This window comes from Bufo gargarizans, chromosome 2, assembly GCF_014858855.1.
Source record: "Bufo gargarizans isolate SCDJY-AF-19 chromosome 2, ASM1485885v1, whole genome shotgun sequence".
NCBI lineage: Eukaryota > Metazoa > Chordata > Amphibia > Anura > Bufonidae > Bufo > Bufo gargarizans.
The window spans coordinates 540,658,767-540,684,990 of record NC_058081.1 but is presented as its reverse complement, the minus strand read 5'-3'; the positions used below and the strand labels follow the sequence as shown (position 1 = coordinate 540,684,990).

General features: G+C 41.9%; 1 long non-coding RNA gene across 2 annotated transcripts; it reads right to left on the bottom strand.

The window, feature by feature from the left end:
• Positions 1 to 6,130: 6,130 nt before the first annotated feature.
• LOC122926639 lies at positions 6,131 to 25,085 on the bottom strand. Of its 2 annotated transcripts, none has more exons than XR_006387694.1 (3): positions 24,994 to 25,085; positions 15,636 to 15,828; positions 6,131 to 6,240 (listed from the first exon to the last, which is right to left on the bottom strand). It is a non-coding gene; the product is annotated as an uncharacterized LOC122926639 (long non-coding RNA). The 2 variants fall into 2 exon arrangements; XR_006387695.1 differs by lacking the exon at positions 24,994 to 25,085 and adding an exon at positions 16,528 to 16,632.
• Positions 25,086 to 26,224: the final 1,139 nt, after the last annotated feature.

The following is a 26,224-nucleotide window of genomic DNA, read 5'->3' as shown; positions in this document are numbered from 1 at the left end:
ACAATATGTATCAAACAGTAAAAACACTTGGTAAAAATGACATTGAAAATACTTGGGGATATTGGTAGATAGGAAACTTAAAGGGATTGTTTCACTTCAGCAAATGACATTTAGTATGTAAAGAAAGTTAATACAAGGCACTAAGTAATGTATTTTGATTGTCCATATTGCTTCCTTTGCTGGCTGGATTTATTTTTCCATCACATTATAGACTGCATGTTTCCATCGTTACGACCACCCTGCAATCCAGCAGAGGTGGTCCGGCTTGCACACTATAGGAAAAAGCACTAGCTTATGTTCGCTCTTACGGTTCTGGCCACCAGAGAGGCTGATGTTTTTTCTATAGTGTGTGAGTACAACCACTACTGATGGATTGCAGGGTGGTCGTAACCATGGAAACAAGCAGTGTATAATGTGATGGAAAAACAAATCAAGCCAACAAAGGAAGCAATACATTAGTAAGTGGCTCCTAATAACTTTCTCTACATGATAAATGCCATTTGCTGAAGTGAGACAACCCCGTTAACCAAAATGACCAGTGACAGCTTAGGGATGACCCAATTACAATGTGAAACATTATGGAGATCTTTCTAATGACCTTTTTATGCTTAGACCTGTAACTGTGATAAGGGGGCATCCTCTTGGTCAGGAGGAAAGAAGGTTTCACAGGGATGTTTGCCTTCCTGTGGATCCACGCGGTAGGGTTAAAGATTGAACTTGATGGACCTGTGTCTTTTTTCCTATCGACAATGAGTGTGTAAGGTTAATTTGTTTTACAGGGAATTCAGATACCTGTGTTGGTGTCCCACTGCACTCCTAAGCCCAGAAATCAGAGATTGTAATGTATAAATTGCAAGGTTGGCTGAATTTTACCCCATAAAACAATATATTAATCTGCTCAGCTACTCCAGCTCGAAAACATGCTGCACTCAGATTGCACTGCATTTATATGGTGATAGGTTCCTTTTTAAAAAAAAAAAGTGTATATATATATATATATATATATATATATAGCTGTGGCTTAAAACCAGGATTTTGCGCATAGAGCTGGGGACATGGGCTGCTAGCAGTCCCCATAACTCTCTGCGCTTTTATTGTGTTAAAAAACAGTTTTGATCCATATGCAAATGACCTGATATGAGTCCTGTATCATGAGATGAGTCAAGCAGAAAGGAGCCCAGCACCGCCCCACGTCCTCCAAATCTCCTCCTTGCTGGCTGACGTCACAGAGCTGGAGCGCCGAAATCTCGCAATGCGCGAGCTAGCTAATGCGCAGTGTCGGCATCATGTTCATTCCCTGTACTGGCATCAGCACAGGGAACGAACTCCGCATCGCGAGATTTCGGCGCTCCAGCTCTGTGACGTCAGCCAGCAAGGAGGAGATTCGGAGGACGCGGGGCAGTGCTGGGCTCCTTTCCACTTGACTCATCTCCGGATACAGGACTCATATCAGGTCATTTGCATATCAATCAAAACTATTTTTTTAAAACAATAAAAGCGCAGAGAGTTATGGGGACTGGGTATTGCGGATGTGCAAGTGGCCATCTAGCAGTCCATGTCCTCAGCTCTATGCGCAAAATCCAGGTGCCAGGTTCCCTTTAAGTTGAAGCAGAAGATAATACATTAAACTATCTAAGCTATGCTATAGGAGACTGTAATTGTTATATAGTTTTCAAGGCTCTTACACAAGCACAATAGAAGTTCTGTATAGTTATATACATTGCTATCAGAAGGAAAATAAAGGAAAACAGGTTTTCTATAAAAAGATAGACTGAGCTGGAAGCCGTCAGAACATGTTCTTTTCTTCCCCGCTGTATGCAGTGTCTTTGTCATAACAATTCTGAATAAAAAACAGATAAATGAAATGAAATCCTTGGACACATTGTGAGCTGTTGGCATTATCCAATATCTGTACAAACAAGCAGGTACTTGTCCTAACCATCGTCGTCTCCAGCAAAAAGTATAGAAACAAACTAAAAACTTCTTATGTAGCTCTGTTCAGACTGACATCATGGTCTCCATTCCTGGCAGATCCTATTGACTTATAGTGAAACCTATACTGGATTTGGAGGGTACTATTTCTCCTTGGGGAGAGAGCGCCTTAATCAGTGTGAGGAGACTTATAGGGCATACATGCTCCTCTGGAATTCTGGGAAGAAAGATATGCAAATGAGCTCTTTAAAAGCTCTGCCTCTAATGCCACCAGATGTAAGGCAGCTTTCCTATAAGTCAATGTTTGACCCTTTAAACAGGCTGTGAGGCATGACTTGGATATTAAATAAGCCAGCATCTCATCTGCAGACAGCTGTCTTGGGCTAATCGCCCCTCATCAGTGCAGAGCAGAGAGTACTGGCTTAACTGGGTGAGAGGCTTAAGTCAGGATTTGGGAGTTACTTTCAAAATAGCAATAGAAACCAGACTGAAGAGATTTATTATACGTGTGAACAGAGACTAACAGTGCCAAATACATAACAATAAAGTCAACCCGAACCTACCTATTTAGACATCTCTCTAATTGATGATGCATGGGGTATATGGGAGGCGGAATAGCCATTAGCCAAATGAGCTTTCAACTCACAAGGCACCTTGCTTTTTATTTTATCCCCCATCCTTGGCCTTTAATGGTGGTCAGTAAGTATTACTGCTTTTCAGCACTGGGTAAGAGACTGATAGGTATGGTGATCTCTGCACAGTGCAAATATTTTGGTGATATTAAAGAGGTTGTGCAGGAGTTTTGTATTAATGACCTATCATCAGGATAGGTCATCAACATCTGATTGTTGGGGGTTTAACACCCAGCACCCCCTCCGATCAAATGTTTTAAAAGGAGGGGGTGTGCCATGTGAGCGCTGCTTCTTCTTCATTAGACTACGCGTTGTCTCCTTTGCAGAGGCAGCGCAGTGTAATTACAAATACTGATATAGCTTGGGTTGGACGGCACTCCTCCCGTGTCACTCGGTACGGTGCTCAATGGTAATGGAGGTAATGTAGTAAAAAGTCTGCATCCCACAGGCAACATGCTGCATATAACTAAGGCCGTGAACAAGGTCCCGTGTTAGGACCGAAACATTGGCCAGTTTGCATTTATTATTCCTGGATGCTGATAAAAATGAAATGACAAATGAAATGACAAATGAAATGAAAATATTAATTTTCAAAACTACAAATACGAGTGCCGTAATTACAAATACTCGCTCCATTCAAGTGAATACTTGTAATGACGTTCACTTTCAAGATGACGGGCGGTGTAATGAAGAGGAAGTAGGGTTAGCATGGAGTGCCGCCTCCTTTTCAAACAGCTGATTGGCAGAGGTGTCGGGTGTTCATCCCCCGCTGATCAGATATTGATAACCTATCCTGATGATAGATCATGAATATAAAAACCCTGCACAACTGCTTTAAAGCTACAGAAAAAACATTAAGGGGATTTTTCAAGCCCTCTGCTCCAAAATTCTGGCTTCAAAAAGTCACTAAATAGGGACTCTGCCACTTTTTAAGGTTAATTCTGCAAAATAACATGACAAAATAGGTAAGAATTAAAGCATGCATGTTCTATGGTACAGTACATATCATGTTACATTTCTGCCCTTTGGGATGCAGCGCTACTTGTCCATTCGTACAGCAGCTAATAAATTGTAAGCGCAAGAGCATGTTTCAGTAATTATTAATTTGTATCACTTTGATTTAGGAAGAAATGCACATTAAAGCCAAGATTGATGAAGCCATAGTGCTGCAACTGACTGGTGCCTCAAGTAAATAGTCATGACACGTTAGTGTACAGCAGCTTGTGACAGCAAAAAGCAGGAGAATTATATAACAATGTGTTGTGAAGCAAGGATAAAACAAGAATGAGCAATCAAAGTAGAACGCTACAGTAATGACATACTATGTACGCATACTATATATAGAATCAAAAGAGACTGGAAAAGATACATGCAAGTCAGTTCTCCTTCCAAAGGGACAAGAGTACTGAATATGGGGGATATTACACTTCTCTGAATGAGACATAAAAGTCACTTCACTTTCCAAAAGCACAAGATTACTGAGTGTCCTGATTAGCTGAGCGGCCTTTGTTGGGGTAGTGGTGTTCTTTCTCATTAAGGAGACCTCCTAGTATGCATGAGGAGTATAAATGTCCAGCCAACGCTGCTTTGCGTTTCTGGTAAAAATATATGCAAATTAGCATAGCACACCGCTAGCAGAGCGCATTGGTTTTTGGCCTTATTTATCATAGGAAAAGTCTCAAAAAAAGTCTCAACTGCACTCCACTCCTGACCTGCAGTAGCTGTGAAAATATATCAGAATGTGATGGTTTGCCTGTGCGAAATTCAAGAATTACTGTGTGCCACGGACCGTTTTTTACAAATAGACAAATATGAAGATAAATTGTCCCCTGTTGATAAATCAGAGCATACTGTAAGTGTTTTTCAGACAAAAACTGATGCAATAGAAGAAGTATATTTTATACAGATTACTGGGTGATTTATGACCCCACTTTGCTGAACATGTCATGAGGGCGCATTCACACGACCGTGACGTGTTTTGCGGTCCACAATTTGCGTAACGGGTGACCCATTCAAGAAATGCCTATTCTTGTCCGTGATTGCTCTTTGCTCTATATTTTTTGCATTGAAATGAATGGGTCCGCATCCGTTCCGCAAAATTGCCATCCATTCATACAGTCATTTCAATGAGCCCTGAAGTGAAGGAAGGAGGCAGGAAGAAGCTACAACATCTCTACAAAACTCAATTATAGTAAGGTCTTTGAGATGAAAGACTCCTGGTTCTAACCTCATTGGAACCTCAGCCTATTTGGAGTAGTCCATTTACAAGAGGATCTTCTGAGGTCTGTGGTACGGAAATATAAATGGGTTTTAGCCACAACAGGTCTTATAAGGTCCAGTCACAGAAAACTTCATCTGAATGTAAAGGTACCTGTAGACAATAGCGGTCAGTCTAACAGCTGTTCTTCACAACTCTCTTATACACATACATGCATGGAAGAAGAGGCAAAACAATATCAACCTATACTGTAGAAGAGCATAACATGTACATTATGAACATATACAATGGAAAGAAAGGATACATTCTTACCTGCAGCCATCTAGGCTTCTTATTTGGTCCAAGGAGAACACCTTGAGATCCATGAAAGCCAAGCCTTATTCTAGACAGTAGTCACATCAAGCATGCAATGTCTGATATATAAGGCTGAGGCATGGCATGAATGGGAATGCACACATGTAAAAATAGGAAATGTAATGTATAAGCTAGTGCCTCTCTAGAAGCATTGCTTTGCAGTGCGGGGAAGCTGTACCCCATCATTCTAAAGGAGCCATAAGAGCTACATGCACAGTATAGAAGCCCTTAGGCACGTCTATGTTTACCTACTGAAAAAATGGAAGCTGAATTTTTTTTCTTTTCTTGAAACTCTAAAGCGACAAATGTGACCAAAAGCAAACTTCAATGAAAGTAATTTCAGAGGATTAGGCAAAACTCTTGATTGTATAAAGGGGAAAACAAGAGCACAGTTTACATTATTCTAATTGGTTTTCATTTATTTCAAGTGTACGTGAAGAACAGGAAACATTTCTTTAAAGATCAAATTCACTAATGAAAACGTTGGTTGTGTCATAATGTGTATTGTGAAGCTGTTCCCTATGAAGTAAGTGCATTAGTCAGCTTCATAATAAATAGCAGCTAATGTCTATGCCTATATTGAATATAAATTATATTTAAAGGGAGCCTATCACCGGGATTTTGTTTATAGAGCTGAGGACATGGGCTGCTAGATCACCGCTAGCACATCCGTAATACCCAGTCCCCATAGCTCTGTGTGCTTTTATTGTGTTAAAAAACCTGATTTGCTACATATGCAAATTAACATAAAAGAGTCATATCTTACTTGTGTGACCAGAGAAGAGTCATACTTTCAAGCTCAGTCTCATCTCTGGTTAATTTTTCATATGTATCAAATTGTTTTTTTTTACACAATTAAAGCACACAGAGCTATGGGGACTGGGTATTGCAGATGTGCTTGCGGCCATCTAGCAACCCATGTCCTCAGCTCTATACCCAAAATCCCGGTGACAGGTTCCCTTTAAATCATCCGCTTACCTGGACACTGAGTACAATGCTGCTCCAAGATGCCACAGCTCACTGGCTGGAAATTTTACTGTACATGTGACAAATTTTGTAGATGCAAAAATGTGTTTTCCACTTATATCCAACCCGAAAATGATCCTATGTGGAGAAATATCACCACCAGTAAGAATCCATTCTCATTAAGCATCATGTACACAACTATATTTTTCATCTGCAAATTTTGCGGGCAGCACACTGACCCGTTCATTTCTATAGGACCATGCACACATCTGTATTTTTGACAGATCCGCGTGGCCATTTATTATAGGACATGTCCTATTCTGGTCTACATTGTGGATGACAGTAGCCATTTCTATAGATGGAAGAGAGAAAAATGAGCACATGGAAGATGTGGTTTGCGAACTGAAATACAGACACGGTAGTGTGCATGAAGACTTTTGTTCACAAATCCTAAGCCTATCATAGTAATCATAGGCCCATTGACACTGGAAGATTATTTTGACGATTATTGGGAATGAATGTTCCTGAAAACACTTGTTCCTGATAATTTTTGGGTGTAAGAGCCCTTGCACATGACTGTACTGGTTCAGTCCCCGTATTAGGGACCGTAAACGGGCGGTCCGTGATGTACGGGGATGGCCATGTGCACTCTGTGGTGTGGATGCGAATCCATAAGATATAACCGAAGATAGGACTTCACCTATCTTTTGCGGAGCGCAGGCACGGATAAGAAGCCTGCAGAAGCACTACAAAACGCTTCTGTGGGCTTTCAGATCTGTGCCACTGTACCTCAAAAAGATGGAACATGTTCTACCTTTGGCTGTAACTTGCGGATCATTGACCCATTCAAGTCGAAGGGTTCACATCCGCAAATGGAGTACACGCGGCTGGTACCCGTGCACGCAGACTGCTATTGCGGGGCCCTTATGCTCATGTGCATGAATCCTAAATGTGTTGCTGATCACTCAACAAGTGAGAAAAACATTGGACTGTCAGATGATCGGTTGTTTATGGGACTGAATTATCGTGAGCTCTGAGAAAATAAAAAAATAGACTTAACCCGACTTAGGTGCATAAACGTTTACTAAACTATGATAAAAGATAACATACAGAGTAAAGTAAGTAATAGCCACCAAAAAGCTGTGAACAAATCAACCAGTTTCTAATATGGCACCTGGCTGATGCCCATATGATACAATGAGAGGTGATGGTAGCAAGAAACATCTTACCTGATGATGTCTTCAATGGAGTTGATCTCTTTGTTACATAGCTAGATGTATTCTAGCCTCCTGGCCCCTCGTAGCCCCACCGAATGGCATTCATTGTGCAGTACACATGTACAGATACTTCATACTTCAGGAATGTGACCATGTGTCAGACACCACTAACCAACTATATTGCAAGGAATTAAAGTGGAAGAAACCGCTAAAAATACCTTGCTATGCAGGGATACATAAAATCACCATTCATTGGCGGCACATCACCCTGTGTAACAGGGATTTGCTACCTTAAAACAATGACTCTGCATAGCGATGAATGATCACATATGCAATACTGAAGAAATGCTTAATGAGCTGACACTCATTGGGAATGAAGGGTTCATTCCCGCAAAAGGGCCCTAAGGAAGATTATATCATAATTTTACAAAATGAGAGATAGGGCTAGTTGATTATTAAGCCATAGGGTAACTCGGGGCCTTTTAAATAGTGCAGGCAATGACATACAGCCGTAATCATTGCTGTATTGGGATGAATGATGGTTATTAGGATCATTTGTTTCCACACAGTTTTATTGTTTGTTGGTAGTTCATCCCTGTTTAACAGGGCTGTCAGTTGGAGGATATTTGATGCCCATTGAAGTATGTGATCACCTGCCAAAAACACAGTTGCTCATTTCATTCGTCATCATCTGCATATTTATACGGGCCAATGATCAGGAATGAGTGTTCTTTCGAACGTTTGTTCCCAATAACTTGCCTGGTCCTCAGACCATATTAAAGTACCCTTAATGTACCCATACACCTTCAGTATATGTTGGCTTAAACATCACAACAGCTATTCCTCCCGATTTTTCCATACACATGCTCACTTGGTTTAACCTTGCAAACATGTGTTTTCAATAAGTAGAAAATAAGCTACTTTCAAACACCTCTGGATTGAATGTTAAAACTCAGTATGTTGGATCCATCCAACCTCTGATATTATCTGTCAAAGAGAGATGAGTGGGCCCCACGCTAGTTGGCTGCTCCCACCATAATCACAGGGTTCACTTGGCTTTTTTTTTTCTGTGTATGAGTCATTTATGTGTATGTATGCAGTACCCAAGAAATTTGCAGTGTAAAGTTGATCCACAAAAAATAATTGACATTTTGACCATTAAATTATGTAATATGGACATTGATGTCTCCAGGATCATTCCTGAAGATATCAGTGGTTCACTGGGCTTGATTGATCTTTGAACATTAACATTAGAATACTATTAAATTATCCTCAGTATAGGTTATCAACATCAGATTAGTGGAGTCCATCTTCCACAACTAGTGTTGAGCAAATCGAAAATTTGATTAGTTGTGAATCCAAATTTCCTGGTGCTTGGTGGTAATAAATGGTGTAAAAAAAAAAAACATACTAAGGCTACTTTCACACTAGCGTTCGATCGGATCCGTTCTGAACGGATCCGATCATATTAATGCAGACGGAGGCTCCGTTCAGTACGGATCCGTCTGCATTAATAACTTAGAAAAAATTCTAAGTGTGAAAGCAGCCTGAGCGGATCCGTTCAGACTTCCAATGTAAAGTCAATGGGGGACGGATCCGCTTGAAGATTGAGCCATATGGTGTCATCTTCAAGCGGATCCGTTCCCATTGACTTACATTGTAAGTCTGAACGGATCCGCTCGCCTCCGCACGGCCAGGCGGACAGCTGAACGCTGCAAGCAGCGTTCAGCTGTCCGCCTGTCCGTGCGGAGGCGAGCGGAGCGGAGGCTGAACGCCGCCAGACTGATGCAGTCTGAGCGGATCCGCATCCATTCAGACTGCATCAGGGCTGGACGGAGGCGTTCGGGTCCGCTCGTGAGCTCCTTCAAACGGAGCTCACGAACGGACCTATGAACGCTAGTGTGAAAGGAGCATAACCTCATCAGTTTGAGTGCAAAGAGTCCACCACGGACATCTTGATTGAACATCAATCTTGTGCGCAATAACATATGACATCACCACGCCAGCCAGCGTGATGAAGTCATCACGCACTGCGCATGATTTTGCATGGGATCTTCAGTAAAGATGGCCATGGTGGCCTCTTTGAGTTCAAATGGATGAGGTCTTTGTTTTTTTTAACCCCTGAAAGGACTCCATTCTTACATAAGATGCCTCAATCAGCAATGAATGTGACTTCTGGGGGGGGGGGGGTGTTCAATAATGGGGGCATCTCGTCATTGCGCCCACTACTTACAAAGAAATGTGCTTTGTGACAAAGTAATTCCTCGCAAAGTGGAATTCGCTGTGAAAATTCAGCGAAGCAGCCGAATTGAAGTTTTCATAACTTCGCTCATCTCTTTCCACCGCCACTGACGATCAGCAGTCTGAAGAGGCAGCAGTGCTCAGAAGAGTGCTGCTGTTATGTTTACAACCCATGCCCGTTGCTGTCCCACTCCTTTTGGCTGGTACGGGTGCTGCAGTACTCATCTGACCTTGTCCCCCCACCAGCCTGGACCTAACTCTCCTTCTTTTGCTTTTTGCAGCGGGACCAGGCATAGGCATTCTCTGCGCTCCTTCTGCAACCCACGGCCTGTTCACTGCCAAACCCTCTTCCTTTGTGTGCCCACACACTCCTGCAGACTCTTGAAGAGTCAGCATTTACACACCCTGATTTGTTTCAGCCTATGGCTCGCCACCTATTTAAAGCTATTTCACCTAGTTTACTAGTCCTAGTTAAGGTGTACTTATTCTGTCTGTCTGCCATGTACCAAACTCTGCCAGTTCACCAGTTTGTGACCCTCCACTGCCTGTCCTGACTACTACCTGTTTATGATGTTGATTCTCAGCTGCCTGCCCTGACTTTAGACTTGTTTCGCAACTATGCACAAACGCTGTCTGCACTGCCCTTGACCTGTTTCCTGACTACGAGTGTCACCTGATCCCTTGGTGCTGTAGGTCAGCTGCCAACTATATCAGGACTATATGAAGAGGTAGCAGTTTGGTGGTTCCCATACAGCAAAGGCCAGATCCCTGTACAGGGGCTAAAGAGTGAAAAGGATGAAAACCGCCTAAGCACCGTGGCGCCTTCCAACACCAATTTTATATTGATGACTTATCCTGAGAATAGATCATAGTAACATAGTAACATAGTACATGAAGCTGAAAAAAGACATTTGTCCATCCAGTTCGGCCTGTTATCCTGCAAGTTGATCCAGAGGAAGGCAAAAAAAAAAAAAAACCCTGTGAGGTAGAAGCCAATTTTCCCCACTTTAGGGGAATAAAAAAATCCTTCCTGACTCCAATCAGGCAATCGTTAACTCCTGGAAACCATTTTACATGAGGATAATAGAACTGCCATGGTTAAAGAGAAACCTATTAAAACACTTCATAACTATAGAGCTCCTAGACCAAATAGTTTTTAATTAAGAAATCTTGTCAAGCTGGCTGACAGTCCCTGTGAGAGCTTTAATGGTCGCCTTATTGGATGTCATCAAGCTTTCCCAATAACAGGCATAGCTGTATAGACTTTTTAACACCTTGACAGCGGAATATATCTCAAGGACTTAGTTGTACACGATCTTATGATTTTAATGGGAAACAGTACCTATTAAAAGGCATGCCTATGGGGCCAATTATGTGATTATTAAATATAACCTTTCAAGATTTTGCTGTTTATTACAGATAATGGACCATAGTAACCTTCCTATACCCATCAACTTAGGCAGCCATCCACTGTATCCTGCAATTAACATTTTTCACTTCATTTACGAAAGTGCAAAGTACTACAATATGTATATATCTCTTTATTTCCGTCTCCGTCAAGTAATTTTTAAAGTGGATAGTGAACTGGTCTCTTTCAACTGCACGATTTTGGTAACAAGTGTTTGTAGAAGGTGTCATTGTGCTTAGTGCCGCTTTATATAGTCAAGTTCAATTAAATGAAAGCTGTCAGCATTTAATACATTCTCTACGAAGGCCGTGGCCACACGCCAACAAGCATTGTGAATTTCAAAAGGACAATTTTCTGCCATTTATGATGGCTGGGAATACTCTGGTGTGAATCTGAATGGCATTTTAACTTTCATACTAATTGTATAGACTAGAGCCCATGATGTTATTATGCTCCGCTTTACTGTCCGACGTATTATTGTAGTTATTCCCAACTCTAGACGTCAGGGAAATCGAGTAGCTTAAGCTTTAAAGTGAATTAATTAGACAACAACAACACAAATCTGTTTTGTAGAATACAACACACCACTGGCAGGACTGGAAAATTATTAGAAAGGTTAATAGGATTTACAATCGCCATTCCCTACAGTCTTCTGTGGCATGTACTACGGAGGGCTGGGGTTTACTTAGGAAACTTATGGTAAAAGAAATTGGGCTCCAACGAGCTAGATGTTTTCTGGTTCATTGCAATTTAATGGAAATAAATATTTCATTACTGGCTAAGGGCATTTATTCTTATTGGGAAAACACACAGCTGTCTGCTGAGATAAAGTTTTTCTCCATTTTGACCATTATACGCGTCTCTGCTTCTGTATATTCTGACGGCTGGCCTCTTAGCCAAAGTTTATTTTTCTGGTGTTGTAAATGCCCGCTGCACATTTATAAATCAGCACAATGGGATTTAGCAAGCTTTGCATTCAAGAATTCTGGCTTCAAAAAGTTGCAAAATAGGGTGTTTTGTTTACTTTATTGGTTTATAAAATTGTTTGCACCAATCCCTTCAGTGGGTGGGAAAGTGGGCATAATTAGCCTATCAAGCTGATTTAAATGGCCATTCCAGTTATAATTTGTTATCCCCTATCCTCAGAACAGGGGATAAGTATAATATTGGTGGTGTTCCTACCGCTGGGAGCCCACCGATCACAAGAATGGGCATTCCGTACCCTACTGTACTTGACTATCTCCGGAGCCCTCATAGAAATGGAGCATGGTTCGCATTTCCATCTACAGTACAGACCAAAAGTTTGGACACACCTTCTCATTCAAAGAGTTCTTTATTTTCATGACTATGAAAATTGTAGATTCACACTGAAGGCATCAAAACTATGAATTAACACATGTGGAATTATATACATAACAAAAAAGTGTGAAACAACTGAAAATATGTCATATTCTAGGTTCTTCAAAGTAGCCACCTTTTGCTTTCATTACTGCTTTGCACACTCTTGGCATTCTCTTGATGAGCTTCAAGAGGTAGTCACCTAAAATGGTTTTCACTTCACAGGTGTGCCCTGTCAGGTTTAATAAGTGGGATTTCTTGCCTTATAAATGGGGTTGGGACCATCAGTTGCGTTGTGGAGAAGTCAGGTGGATACACAGCTGATTGTCCTACTGGATAGACTGTTAGAATTTGTATTATGGCAAGAAAAAAGCAAATAAGTAAAGAAAAACGAGTGGCCATCATTACTTTAAGAAATGAAGGTCAGTCAGTCTGAAAAATTGGGAAAACTTTGAAAGTGTCCCCAAGTGCAGTCACAAAAACCATCAAGCGCTACAAAGAAACTGGCTCACATGCGGACCGCCCCAGGAAAGGAAGACCAAGAGTCACCTCTGCTGCGGAGGATAAGTTCATCTGAGTCACCAAGTCTCAGAAATCGCAGGTTAACAGCAGCTCAGATTAGAGACCAGGTCAATGCCACAAAGAGTTCTAGCAGCAGACACATCTCTAGAACAACTGTTAAGAGTAGACTGTGTGAATCAGGCCTTCATGATAGAATATCAGCTAGGAAACCACTGCTAAGGACAGGCAACAAGCAGAAGAGACTTGTTTGGGCTAAAGAACACAAGGAATGGACATTAGACCAGTGGAAATCTGTGCTTTGGTCTGATGAGTCCAAATTTGAGATCTTTGGTTCCAACTACCGTGTCTTTGTGCGAAGCAGAAAAGGTGAACGGATGGACTCTACATGCCTGGTTCCCACCATGAAGCATGGAGGAGGAGGAGTGATGGTGTGGGGGTGCTTTGCTGGTGACACTGTTGGGGATTTATAAAAAATTGAAGGCATACTGAACCAGCATGGCTACCACAGCATCTTGCAGCGGCATGCTATTCCATCCGGTTTGAGTTTAGTTGGACCATCATTTATTTTTCAACAGGACAATGACCCCAAACACACCTCCAGGCTGTGTAAGGGCTATTTGACCATAAAGGAGAGTGATGGGGTGCTGCGCCAGATGACCTGGCCTCCACAGTCACCGGACCTAAACCCAATTGAGATGGTTTGGGGTGAGCTGGACCGCAGAGTGAAGGCAAAAGGGCCAACAAGTGCTAAGCATCTCTGGGAACTCTGTCAAGACTGTTGGAAGACCATTTCAGGTGACTACCTCTTGAAGCTCATCAAGAGAATGCCAAGAGTGTGCAAAGCAGTAATCAAAGCAAAAGGTGGCTACTTTGAAGAACCTAGAATATGACATATTTTCAGTTGTTTCACACTTTTTTGTTATGTACATAATTCCACATGTGTTAATTCATAGTTTTGATGCCTTCAGTGTGAATCTACAATTTTCATAGTCATGAAAATAAAGAAAACTCTTTGAATAAGAAGGTGTGTCCAAACTTTTGGTCTGTACTGTGTGTGTGTATATATATATATATATATATATATATACACTGCGTGCAGAATTATTAGGCAAATGAGTATTTTGACCACATCATCCTCTTTATGCATGTTGTCTTACTCCAAGCTGTATAGGCTCGAAAGCCTACTACCAATTAAGCATATTAGGTGATGTGCATCTCTGTAATGAGAAGGGGTGTGGTCTAATGACATCAACACCCTATATCAGGTGTGCATAATTATTAGGCAACTTCCTTTCCTTTGGCAAAATGGGTCAAAAGAAGGACTTGACAGGCTCAGAAAAGTCAAAAATAGTGAGATATCTTGCAGAGGGATGCAGCACTCTTAAAATTGCAAAGCTTCTGAAGCGTGATCATCGAACAATCAAGCGTTTCATTCAAAATAGTCAACAGGGTCGCAAGAAGCGTGTGGAAAAACCAAGGCGCAAAATAACTGCCCATGAACTGAGAAAAGTCAAGCGTGCAGCTGCCAAGATGCCACTTGCCACCAGTTTGGCCATATTTCAGAGCTGCAACATCACTGGAGTGCCCAAAAGCACAAGGTGTGCAATACTCAGAGACATGGCCAAGGTAAGAAAGGCTGAAAGACGACCACCACTGAACAAGACACACAAGCTGAAACGTCAAGACTGGGCCAAGAAATATCTCAAGACTGATTTTTCTAAGGTTTTATGGACTGATGAAATGAGAGTGAGTCTTGATCGGCCAGATGGCTGGATTGGTAAAGGGCAGAGAGCTCCAGTCCGACTCAGACGCCAGCAAGGTGGAGGTGGAGTACTGGTTTGGGCTGGTATCATCAAAGATGAGCTTGTGGGGCCTTTTTGGGTTGAGGATGGAGTCAAGCTCAACTCCCAGTCCTACTGCCAGTTTCTTGAAGAGACCTTCTTCAAGCAGTGGTACAGGAAGAAGTCTGCAAGGTAAGAAAAACATGATTTTCATGCAGGACAATGCTCCATCACACGCGTCCAAGTACTCCACAACGTGGCTGGCAAGAAAGGGTATAAAAGAAGAAAATCTAATGACATGGCCTCCTTGTTCACCTGATCTGAACCCCATTGAGAACCTGTGGTCCATCATCAAATGTGAGATTTACAAGGAGGGAAAACAGTACACCTCTCTGAACAGTGTCTGGGAGGCTGTGGTTGCTGCTGCACGCAATGTTGATGGTGAACAGATCAAAACACTGACAGAATCCATAGATGGCAGGCTTTTGAGTGTCCTTGCAAAGAAAGGTGGCTATATTGGTCACTGATTTGTTTTTGTTTTGTTTTTGAATGTCAGAAATGTATATTTGTGAATGTTGAGATGTTATATTGGTTTCACTGGTAAAAATAAATAATTGAAATGGGTATATATTTGTTTTTTGTTAAGTTGCCTAATAATTATGTACAGTAATAGTCACCTGCACACACAGATATCCCCCTAAAATAGCTAATACTAAAAACAAACTAAAAACTACTTCCAAAAATATTCAGCTTTGATATTAATGAGTTTTTTGGGTTCATTGAGAACATGGTTGTTGTTCAATAATAAAATTAATCCTCAAAAATACAACTTGCCTAATAATTCTGCACTCCCTGTATATACACTTATGGCGAGGTAAAGATGTATGATCTAACTGGCTGATTTGCTACATGTCACACCAGTTAATAAGTAATCATTTGTAAAGGGATGAAATACTTATTTTCAAACCTGTATATATATATTACAGAGTGTTGGCGAGAGATACAAAAGTAATGTAAGCATTGTACCTGGGCATTTTCTGTCACGGATCTCTCTGGTCTGCTCTGAATTCCTCCTCTTCAAATCTGACCATTTTTTTAAATATGGCCATTCTAGGGTGATTGCCCTTAAACTTCCTCTTGAGATCGGAATGGATCCCCTTACAATGGCCTGCTACTCAGCGTGGACCCAGGTCCGGTCATAGCCCTGCTCCAATGTGCGCTGCAGGATAAAGATGCAAGCATATAATCCCAATTTATTTTAATCCAAGTATTATAAATAATGTACTCAGCAAAACATCAAAAAGTATTTTGTTTTCGAAGGGGAAATATTAGATTTAATGTTACTGTTATAAGATGGGATTGTATTGCTATTGTATGTGTGTGGGGTCTAAGCAATCGGATATTGGCCAGCTAAGCAGAGATGTACCTGTCTAGTAAAGTGACAGTACTATATGGGGTGTACAGCTGGTTTGCCTCCCTGTGGTGCACCCTGGGTAACTCTAAATGAACCAGCAAATACTGGCGGTAAAACTAAGAAAGCTTCTTCTGATTCTGACCAACAGGACACAAACTCTAATCTATAGACTGCGTTTGTGTGTGTGGGGGGGTGCATATAGTGTGTGGCAGGAAAATGGATGTGCAATGTGCATGTGAGAGATATTTCTATGCTGTCCATACATACATGCTACAGACATAGTGCTCTGATGTTACAACAATACTTAGTGCACCAATCAGTAGTATCTACTTAGACCTGATAAAAAGTGAAGTTCTATGTATCGCGAAAAAAAACATTCAGATCATAAGTGGCAATTTTCATAATCGCAAATATTTAGTAAAACTCTATTTGCATATAAAGCGATTGGTCTGACATGCATGTGAAATGTAATCAAATACACTGGTGTAAAGTGAAATTACTTACAGTGATCAGGAGTTCTTCCTCACTGTCTCGAAAATTGCTTCCGACCATCTTTTCCAATCACCTCAGACTTCGGGTAGTTCAAAAACAGCTGCTAGGCCACGACCTTTTTTGCGTATGCGCATTAAGCAAATTATACATTGCGATTTTAGTAATATGACGAATATTCGCCCATATATTCACAAAATATCACAAAATCGAATATTGCCCCTGCCGCTCAACACTAGCCACTAATACATGACAAAAAAGGGCTTTAGAACATATAACTGCACCGCTGAATGGCAAATATATTTTTATTTTGCCACTATTACACGCCAAAAAGGGCTTTATAACATATAACTGCAAATTGGCTCTTATTTTTACTTGTTTTTTCTATCACTGTCCCTAGCGCTTGCTAACGTCTCTCCCTCCACTAAGTACACTGAAAAATGCCAGAATCCAAGATGGCTGAGGCTATTTATAGGGCTGTGACATCACAGGGCTGGCTTGCTGCTGATTGGCTGCATGCATGGCATTATTGGTGATCCCGCGTTCCCAGAGTTCCTTTCTCCATATCCTCACACGTGCAGCAGCCGTTTTAGGAGAAATTTTGAATTGTTACCACGAAGTGTAAGGAAATTCGGAGCAAATCTAATTTTTCCTGAAATTCGGATCAAATTCCACTTCGTCAGCTTCAATTCGATCATCTCTACTCAATATGATAAGTCTGTATCCATTTATTATGGGATAAATGAGGGAGAAAAAAATATCTGAAGAAATATACCTGAAAGTCTCTCCCAAGGTTCAAATCCGGGATCTCTACATACCAGGCTAAAAAAATCTAAAAAACCAAGGTCTGAGCAGGTCAGTCCCCTAAATAATGGTAAAAGGGGGTAGTCACTGAAGATAAGGAAAAGGCAGAGTTACTAAATGGATTGTTTTTTTTAGCTCTGTATATACAAAAGAAGAGAAAGGAGCTGATAAATGTGGTGCTGGGGCTGTTAGTACATCCAGTGATATATTCAATTGGCTAACTGTAGATATGGTCCAAGAGAAGTTAAATAGGGTAAATGTGAACAAGGCTCCGGGTCCAGATGGATTACACCCAAGAGTGCTTAAAGGACTCAGTTCAGTCATTGCTGTGCCCCTGTTAATAATTTTTAAATATTCTCTAGGTACTGGTACAGTGCCAAGTGATTGGCGCAAGGCCAAATGTGGTGCCCATATTCAAAAAAGGATCTAGGTCCTCCACAGGTATTTATAGAACTATAGGCTTGGAAAGTATAGTTTGTAATTGGATTGAAAACTGGCTGAAGGACCGTGTCCAGAGAGTTGTGGTTAATGATTCTTATTCAGAATGGTCCTTAGTTATAAGTGGTGTACCCCAAGGTGCTGGGCCCTCTATTATTTAATTTATTTATTAATGATATTGAGGAGGGGATTAATAGCACCATTTCTATTTTTGCAGATGACGCTAAGCTGTGTAGAACTGTACAGTCTATGGAAGATGTCCATAAACTACAAGCTGACTTTAACACTCTGAGTGATTGGGCATCAACTTGAGGTTCAATGTGGATAAATATAAAGTTATGCATCTTGGTAGTAATAATCTCTGTGCTTCATATGTCCTAGGTGATGTTACACTGGGAGAGTCACTTATAGAGAAGGATTTGGGTGTCCTTGTAGATGGTAGATTAAATTACAGCATACATTGTCAATCAGCTGCTTCTAAGGCCACCAGGATATTGTCATGCATTGAACAAGGCATGGACTTGCGGGGCAGGGATGTGATATTACCACTTTACAAAGCGTTGGTGCGGCCTCATATGGAATATTCAGTTCCGGGCACCAGTCCATAGAAAGGACGCAATGCAGCTGGAAAATGTACAGAGGAGAACAACTAAACTGATAAGGGGCATGAGGATCTTATGTTATGAAGAAAGATTAAAATAATTTAATTTATTTAGCCTTGAGAAGAGACGTCTAAGGGGGGACATGATTAACCTATAAAAATATATAAATGGGCCATACAAAAAATACGGTGAAAAGCTGTTCCATGTAAAATGCCCTCAAAAGACAAGGGGGCACTGCCTCCGACTGGAGAAGAAAAAGTTCAGTCTCCAAAAGTGTTAAAGCTTCTTTACTGTAAGAACTGTGAAGCTGTGGAAAAGACTTCCTCAGGACGTGGTCACAGCAGGAACAGTGGACAGTTTTAAAGGGATTCTGTCACCTCATTTTAACCTATAGAGCTGCGGACATGCACGGCTATATCGCCGCTAGCATGTCCGCAATATACCTGTCCCGTAGCGCTGTGTGCTTTTATTGTGTTTAAAAAATGATTTCATAGATATGTAAATTAGCCTGGTAAGGAGCCCAAGGGGCTGTACTAACCTTCTTGGAGCCCAGCCACGCCCCCTGTGAAGGAGCCCAGCACTGCCTGCGTCCTCCGAATCTCCTCTTTGCTCACAGTTAGATCGCCGTAATCTCGCGATGTGTGAGCTCGCACATGCGCAGTTCCTTCCCTGAGGCTGATGCCAGCACAGGGAAGGAACACTATGCAGGCACGAGCTCGCGCATCGCAAGATTACGGACAGTGCTAGGAAAGACTTCATTGTGCTAAAAAAATGGTTTACAAGTTTAGGAAAATATTATTCAAGGTGTAGGGAATGGATAGAGAGGAATCATTCCACAGCATTTATGTAGAACAGGGTTCAGTAGGGGAGGTTACAGCCTGGCTAATAGGAACAATCCTATTACACCTTGCTGCACTGACTGGGGATCCGAATTGCCATTATACAGCTCTGTAATTCCAGCAAACCGTTCTTGTTATTAGGGTGCAAGTGCTGTTTGATACAGCCATTAATAGGGTTTATTACAAGGAAATATTTATACGTCTTATTTGCCCTTGTGCAGTTATATGTTCTAAAGCATTTTTTGGCTTGTATTAGTGGGAAAAAAGGGCTTATTAGCCGTTGTCTGGTGAAGTGCGAAAAGTACAGCCCTTTTGGCATGTATTAGTGGCACAAAAAATAAATAATTCTTTGCCGTTCAGCGGTGCAGTTATATGTTCTAAAGCTCTTTTTGTCGGGTATTAGTGGCAAAAAAAAATATATATTTGCCGTTCAGCAGTGCAGTTATATGTTCTAAAGCCCTTTTTGTCGTGTATTAGTGGCAAAAGAAAAATATATTTGCCGTTCAGCGGTGCAGTTATATGTTCTAAATCCCTTTTTGTCGGGTATTAGTGGCAAAAGAAAAATATATTTGCCGTTCAGCAGTGCAGTTATATGTTCTAAAACCATTTTTGTCATGTATTAGTGGCAAAAGAAAAATATATTTGCCGTTCAGTGGTGCAGTTATATGTTCTAAAGCCCTTTTTTGCATGTATTAGTGGCACAAAAAAGTATTTGCTGTTGTGTGGTGAAGTGAGAAAATTACAGACTTTTTTGGGGTGTTTTAATTTCCTTTTTATTTATTTATTTGATCTAACAGTATGTCAGACAGAGAAGTGCCAGGCCCTGCATAGGGGAGTGGCAGAGGCCTAAATGTTTCTGGCGCAGGCACAGGTCGCAGCAGAGTAAGGGGGCGTGGCAGCAGGAGTCGCAGCGAGAGGTCTGAACTCCCCGTGTCATCTAACGTTTAATAGAACATGTTCTGTAGACATATATGTGGAGTCAGCTGATGAGGGTGTAACAGGAGTGCGCTTCTTCTTGACTCTAACATCGACCTGTGAGGCTGAGTTCATAGTTATTTGGTCAGTTTTGGCCTCGTAACTTCCAAAATAAGTGAAGAGTGCAGTGATTCTAAGAGCGACGCCGGTCATCTGCGTGTCATACTGACTGACAGTTTTTTTTTTTTTACTTCCACAGAACCTGTTTTATTAAACACTTAAAGAGGACCTTTCACCTGTAAAAACAATGTGAACTAAGAATGCTGACATGGAGAGCGGCACCTGGGGGATCTCACTGCACTTACTATTATCCCCGGGCGCCGCTCCATTCTCCCGTTATGCCCTCTGGTATCTTCGCTCTGTAAGTTATAGTGGGTGGTGTCTGCCCTTGTCCTGTGGGCATCTCCTTCTCCTAGGCTGCAGCGCTGGCCAATCGCAGCGCACAGCTCACAGCCTGGGAGAAAAAAACCTCCCAGGCTGTGAGCTGTGCGCTGTGATTGGCCAGCGCTGCAGCCTAGGAGAAGGAGACGCCCACAGGACAAAGGCAGACACCGCCTACTATAACTTACAGAGCGAAGATACCGGAGGGCATAACGGGAGAATGGAGCGGCGCCCGGGGATAATAGTAAGTGCAGTGAGATCCCCGGGCGCCGCTCTCCATGTCAGCATACTTAGTTCACATTGTTTTTACAGGTGAAAGGTCCTCTTTAAATAAGTAGAGCTCCCCTGACAGAGTGGAGAGGGTGTCAGCAGTAAATTTGTGTTGAAGTCACTGATTATTTTGCCCTTCCTCTGATCTGTCAGAACAATAACATGCAAAAAATGGATCCTGTCTGGCAGGAATGTTGCTAGGGTCTCAAAACATCTGGGGCCCAAGCCCCAATAAATATAGCCCAGTTCTCTAAGTCGTCCCCCCTCCCCCGACACACTGCATTTTGCTGTACTTGCTATACAGCAGCACATACCTCTCACATCCAGGGCCTCCAGGGGACATCTCCTCCGATGTAGATCTTCTCTGTCATCATCTTCTCCATTCGGTCCGTACAACTTCTCTCAGCCGCCTTGTCTAAGCAGAGTGTGACACACAGACATCGTAGCTTCCTCACATTTCTATCATCATCATCACCCAACCTGGAGTCCCAACAGTGTTATTCTGCTGCTCGCTGTGCCCCCCAATACCCCCAAATTATATCCTGAAGAAATATTAGTGCCCCCATAGTAATACTGCCCCCTACAGTGCCCCCAACTGTGATAATGCTCCCCAAGAGTGCCCTCATTAGTAGAAGAGCCCTCCAGTATTAATAATACCCTCACAGAGCCCCCAGTATAAATAAGGCCCCCTATTGTTCCCCCAGTGGTAATAAAGCTCTCTACAAACCCCTCAGTAGTAATAAGGCCCCCATAGTACTCTTAGTAGAAAAAAGGCAGATCTATAAGTCCCTCTTATAGAGCCCTCAGTAGTAATAAGAACACCTTATGTCCCCTGGATTTGCAGTGTCCCTGTTATATTCCCGCATCCACCATACAGTCCCATGTAAATAACATCCCTTTCTATCTACAGCCCCCTCCAAAATACAGTCTCATGTAAATAACATCACCTCCTCCCCAGGTGCCTTCAAAATACAGTCCCAAGTAAATAATATCACCCCCTCAACATTCAGTCCTATGTAAATAACATCATTCCCCCCCACCAGCCACCTTCAACATACAGTCCCACGTAAATAACATCGCCCCCTGAACATTCAGTGCCATGTAAATAACACCACTCCCTCCCTCAGACCACTGTAACATTCAGTCCCAGGTAAATAGCTTCACTGCCTCCCCCAGCCCCTTCCGACATACAGTCCCATGTAAATAACATCACCCTGCCCCAGCCCCCTCCAACATACTGTCCTATGTAAATAACATCACTCCCTCCTACAGCCACTATCAACATACAGTCCCATGTAAATAACATGATCCCATCCACAGCCACCTCCAACACACAGCTCCATGTAAATAACATCCCTCCCTTCAACCCTAACATACAGTCCCAGTTAAATAACCACAACTCCCAACATTGCTCTGCCTCTACCTTCACTTACCTCTCCTGATGTACCAAACATCACCTCAGCTTCTTTCCCTCTTCACTGCCACCCTCTCCTGCACTGGTCACATGATGGTGACATCATTGCAAGTCCTTCTCAACCTCTGACTGTTTTACTGGTCACATGACCTGTGATGTCACCACAGGTCCTTCAGCTCTTCCACTGCATTAGATTCAATTGTATTGCCGTCCTGTGGATGTATCTAGCTGGAAGGCAGGACATTCGGGGCCTGGGACAAAACATAAGGGGCCCAGGCCCTGAATCTTTTAACCTAGTAACGCCCCTGCTGTCTGGGGAGCATATGCCTTCACTCGGTCAGCATTTGCTCAGTAATCTATGAGTATTGGTAATGCATAAAAAAAAACAGGAGTGGATCTAAAACAGAGATGACACGTAAAGGTAATATTTGCATGTCTTCTGTGTTTTGGACCCACTCCTGCTTTTGGCTACCAAATCATAAGCCAATTCTGATGGAACCATACAGGCCTTACAGCTGCTACACAGACATGATCTGTTGTGCTTTTCATGTTTCCTTCCTTCTAACAGATCAGATGAAAGGTCAAATAAATGGTGATTTCAAGAAGTCCAAACAAAGACAATAGCGACCCTGTCATAGAGTGGGGAGGGTAGTAACAGTATGAAAAGTCCACAGAGTGGCCCTATGACATAGTGGTGAGGTGGAAGCAGCATGAAGAGACCACAGAGTGGCACAATGACAAAGTGTGGAGGTGACAGCAGCAGTATGATTAGGCCACAGAGTGGCACGCTGACATAAAGTGGAGATGGCAGCATCAGGAGGCCGCAGAGTTTCAAGGTGACATGGTGTGGAGATGGCAGCAACAGCAGCAGCATGCTACCACAGAGTGACAAGATGACAGTGTGGAGATTGCAGCATCAGGAGGCCATAAAGTGGCAAGGTGACATAGTGTGGGGATGGCAGCAACAGCATGATACCACAGAGTGTCAAGGTGACATAGTGTGGACATGGCAGCATCAGGAGGCCACAAAGTGGCACGGTGACATAGTGTGGAGATGGCAGCAGCAGCATGATATCACAGAGTGGCAAGGTGACATAGTGTGGACATGGCAGCATCAGGAGGCCACAAAGTGGTGGGGTGAAATAATGTGGAGATGGCAGCAACAGCAGCAGCATGATACCACAGATTGGCAAGTCACACCAAATGTGAACTGCGTCTATTTTTCTCGTATTGTAGTGAAATATGACAAGAAACGCTTTTAGCGCAAATAACAGCAAATACGAACAGTCTATTTTCCTCTTTTTCTCTAGAAACATGGCAATAAACACTTTTAGTGCAAATAACAACAAAAGTGACCTACGTAAATATTTCTCGTATTGTATTGAAATAGGCCACTAAATGATATCAGCGCAGTTAACAGCAAAAGTGACCTGCATATATATTTATATTTTTCCACAGATAAAAGCCACTAAAGGCTTTTCAACATAGCACTTGCACCCCAATAACTAATTGCTGGAATGACAGAGCTGTATTATGAGACTATCTGGATCCCCATGTAATGTTTCCCTGCACTTGTAAATAGCTTTTTTTCACAATGAGGATTTTCCTATGACTCTCCCTAGCATCTGCACACGTCTTCCCCTGCATGTGAGATTTCCTTCACTATCCTTTCCCTGCACTAGTAAATCGCTTCTTTCCTTTTTTTTTTTTTTAACAATTCGTTTTTCTTTCACTCTCGCTAGCGCCTGCTTACACATCTGTCCCTGGACAAAGTACGATAGTGAATGGCAGACTCTAAGATGGCCGCCGTATTTATAGGGCTGTGACATCACTGGGCTGGCTGGCTGCTGATTGGCTGCATGCATGACATTATGGGTCATCCCGCATTACCAGAGTTCCTCTCCCCATGTGTAGCCGCCATTTTAGTAGCCATTGTAGCCGGCTAGCCGCCATGTTAGGAAAAATTGCGATTCGTTACCACGAAGCGCGAGGAAATTTGCATTAGTTCGGAATCAAATTTTTCCTGAAATTTGGAACGAATTTGACTTCGTCAGCTTCGATTCGCTCATCTCTAATTATAATCATATATTGTGTCTGTGAATAAAGCACCAAAATATATTAGCTTTCTAAGCATAGTATTCCTAGCTTCTCAATGTGGTAAGGCTACAGTAAGTGGTGTATATGATATGTACATGCTAGAATATATCTCTAGAAGACAGCTCTGCCCTCAGCATGCTTACATCTAGCCCTGTCAATCAAGGGGAAGAGGGAGTGTGCAGATCACAGGGGTGTTACAAAAGCAGTACTCCAAGTATTCAGTCCCACCCCCTGGTGTTCCAATGTGCTCATTTGTATATGAATAAAAATGCAGATATCTCTGCAGCTGTTTAGCATACAGACAAAAGAATGGTATGGTTTAATAGGGTTGATCATGCAGATCAGTTTTACTGAATCTTTTCCCACAAAGCTATATAGCAATCTGCTCAGTTCCCCCTGCACAATAACATGCCTGCAGATCAAACACCATGTTCAACATGACAGGTTCACTTTAATGTAGAATATTATTTTTCTGCAAAATTTTGGTGCATTTTAACCAGCTCACTCTTCTCTAGACTACACCTCCTTTTTCTAGCTACTTTTCCAAAGTGTAAAGTGAATGGCAAAGATAATAATAATAATAATAATAATAATAGATAATATAATAGATAATAATAATAAAAAATAATAAATGTGGTGTAAATTGAGGCAGAATACTGACCCATTTAGCTTAGTAAATCTCTCCCATTATTTTTTGTGCCTTCTCTAGGCTTCTCACATCCAGCAGGTAATAACGTGACCCCATGTGCTTTCCTGTGGATTTAATGGAATAAAACTATAATTTACTGCACTTCAGATACTCAAAAACTAGTCACTCTTAAATAACTGTCTGAAGCACTCTACTATACCTACGGTACTTTCCAAACAGTATGAGCTGAAAAAGATATATAATGACGAGCAATGCACAAACAATATTAAATGACAAACAATATTTCAAGTCTCAATATATCACGTTATATGGCTAGCGGCATGAAACTTTGGCCTTGACTAATAAAGGAGCCTTGGCCATTTTGATATGACTATTAGAGATGAGCGAATCAAAACTGACAAAGTGGAATTCGATCCAAAGTTCAGGAAAGATTCGATTCGCACCGAAGCCGAATTTCCTCGCGCTTCGAGGTAACGAATCAAATTTTTTCCTAAAATGGCTGCTGCATGTGTGAGGACATGGAGAAAAGAACTCTGGGAACTCGGGATAACCCATAATGCCATGCATGCAGCCAATCAGCAGCCAGCCAGCTTGTCATGTCACAGCCCTATAAATAGCGTCAGCCATCTTAGATTCTGCCATTTACCAGTGTACTTAGTGCAGGGAGAGACGTCAGCAGGCGCTAGGGACAGTGATAGGAAAGACTTCATTGTGCTAAAAAAAACAGTTTACAAGTTCAGGAAAAAGATTATTCAAGGTGTAGGGAATGGATAGGTAGGAATCATTCCACAGCATTTAAGTGGAACAGGATTCAGTAGGGGAGGTTAAAGCCTGAGTAATAGGAACAATCCTATTATACCTTGCTGCACTGACTGGGGATTCAAATTGCCATTATACAGCTCTGTAATTCTAGCAAACCGTTCTTGTTATTAGGGTGCAAGTGCTGTTTGATACAGTCATTAATAGGGTTTATTACAAGGAAATATTTCTATATCTTATTTGCCCTTGTGAGGTGCAGTTATATGTTCTAAAGCATTTTTTGGCTTGTATAAGTGGGAAAAAAGGGCTTATTAGCCGTTGTGTGCTGAAGTGCTAAAAGTACAGCCCTTTTTATTGTGTATTAGTGGCAAAAGAAAAATATATTTGCCGTTCAACAGTGCAATTATATGTAGAGTTAAGCGAACCCGAACTGTAAAGTTCGGGTTCGTACGGAACATTAGGTTTTTCGGCACCCGGACCCGAA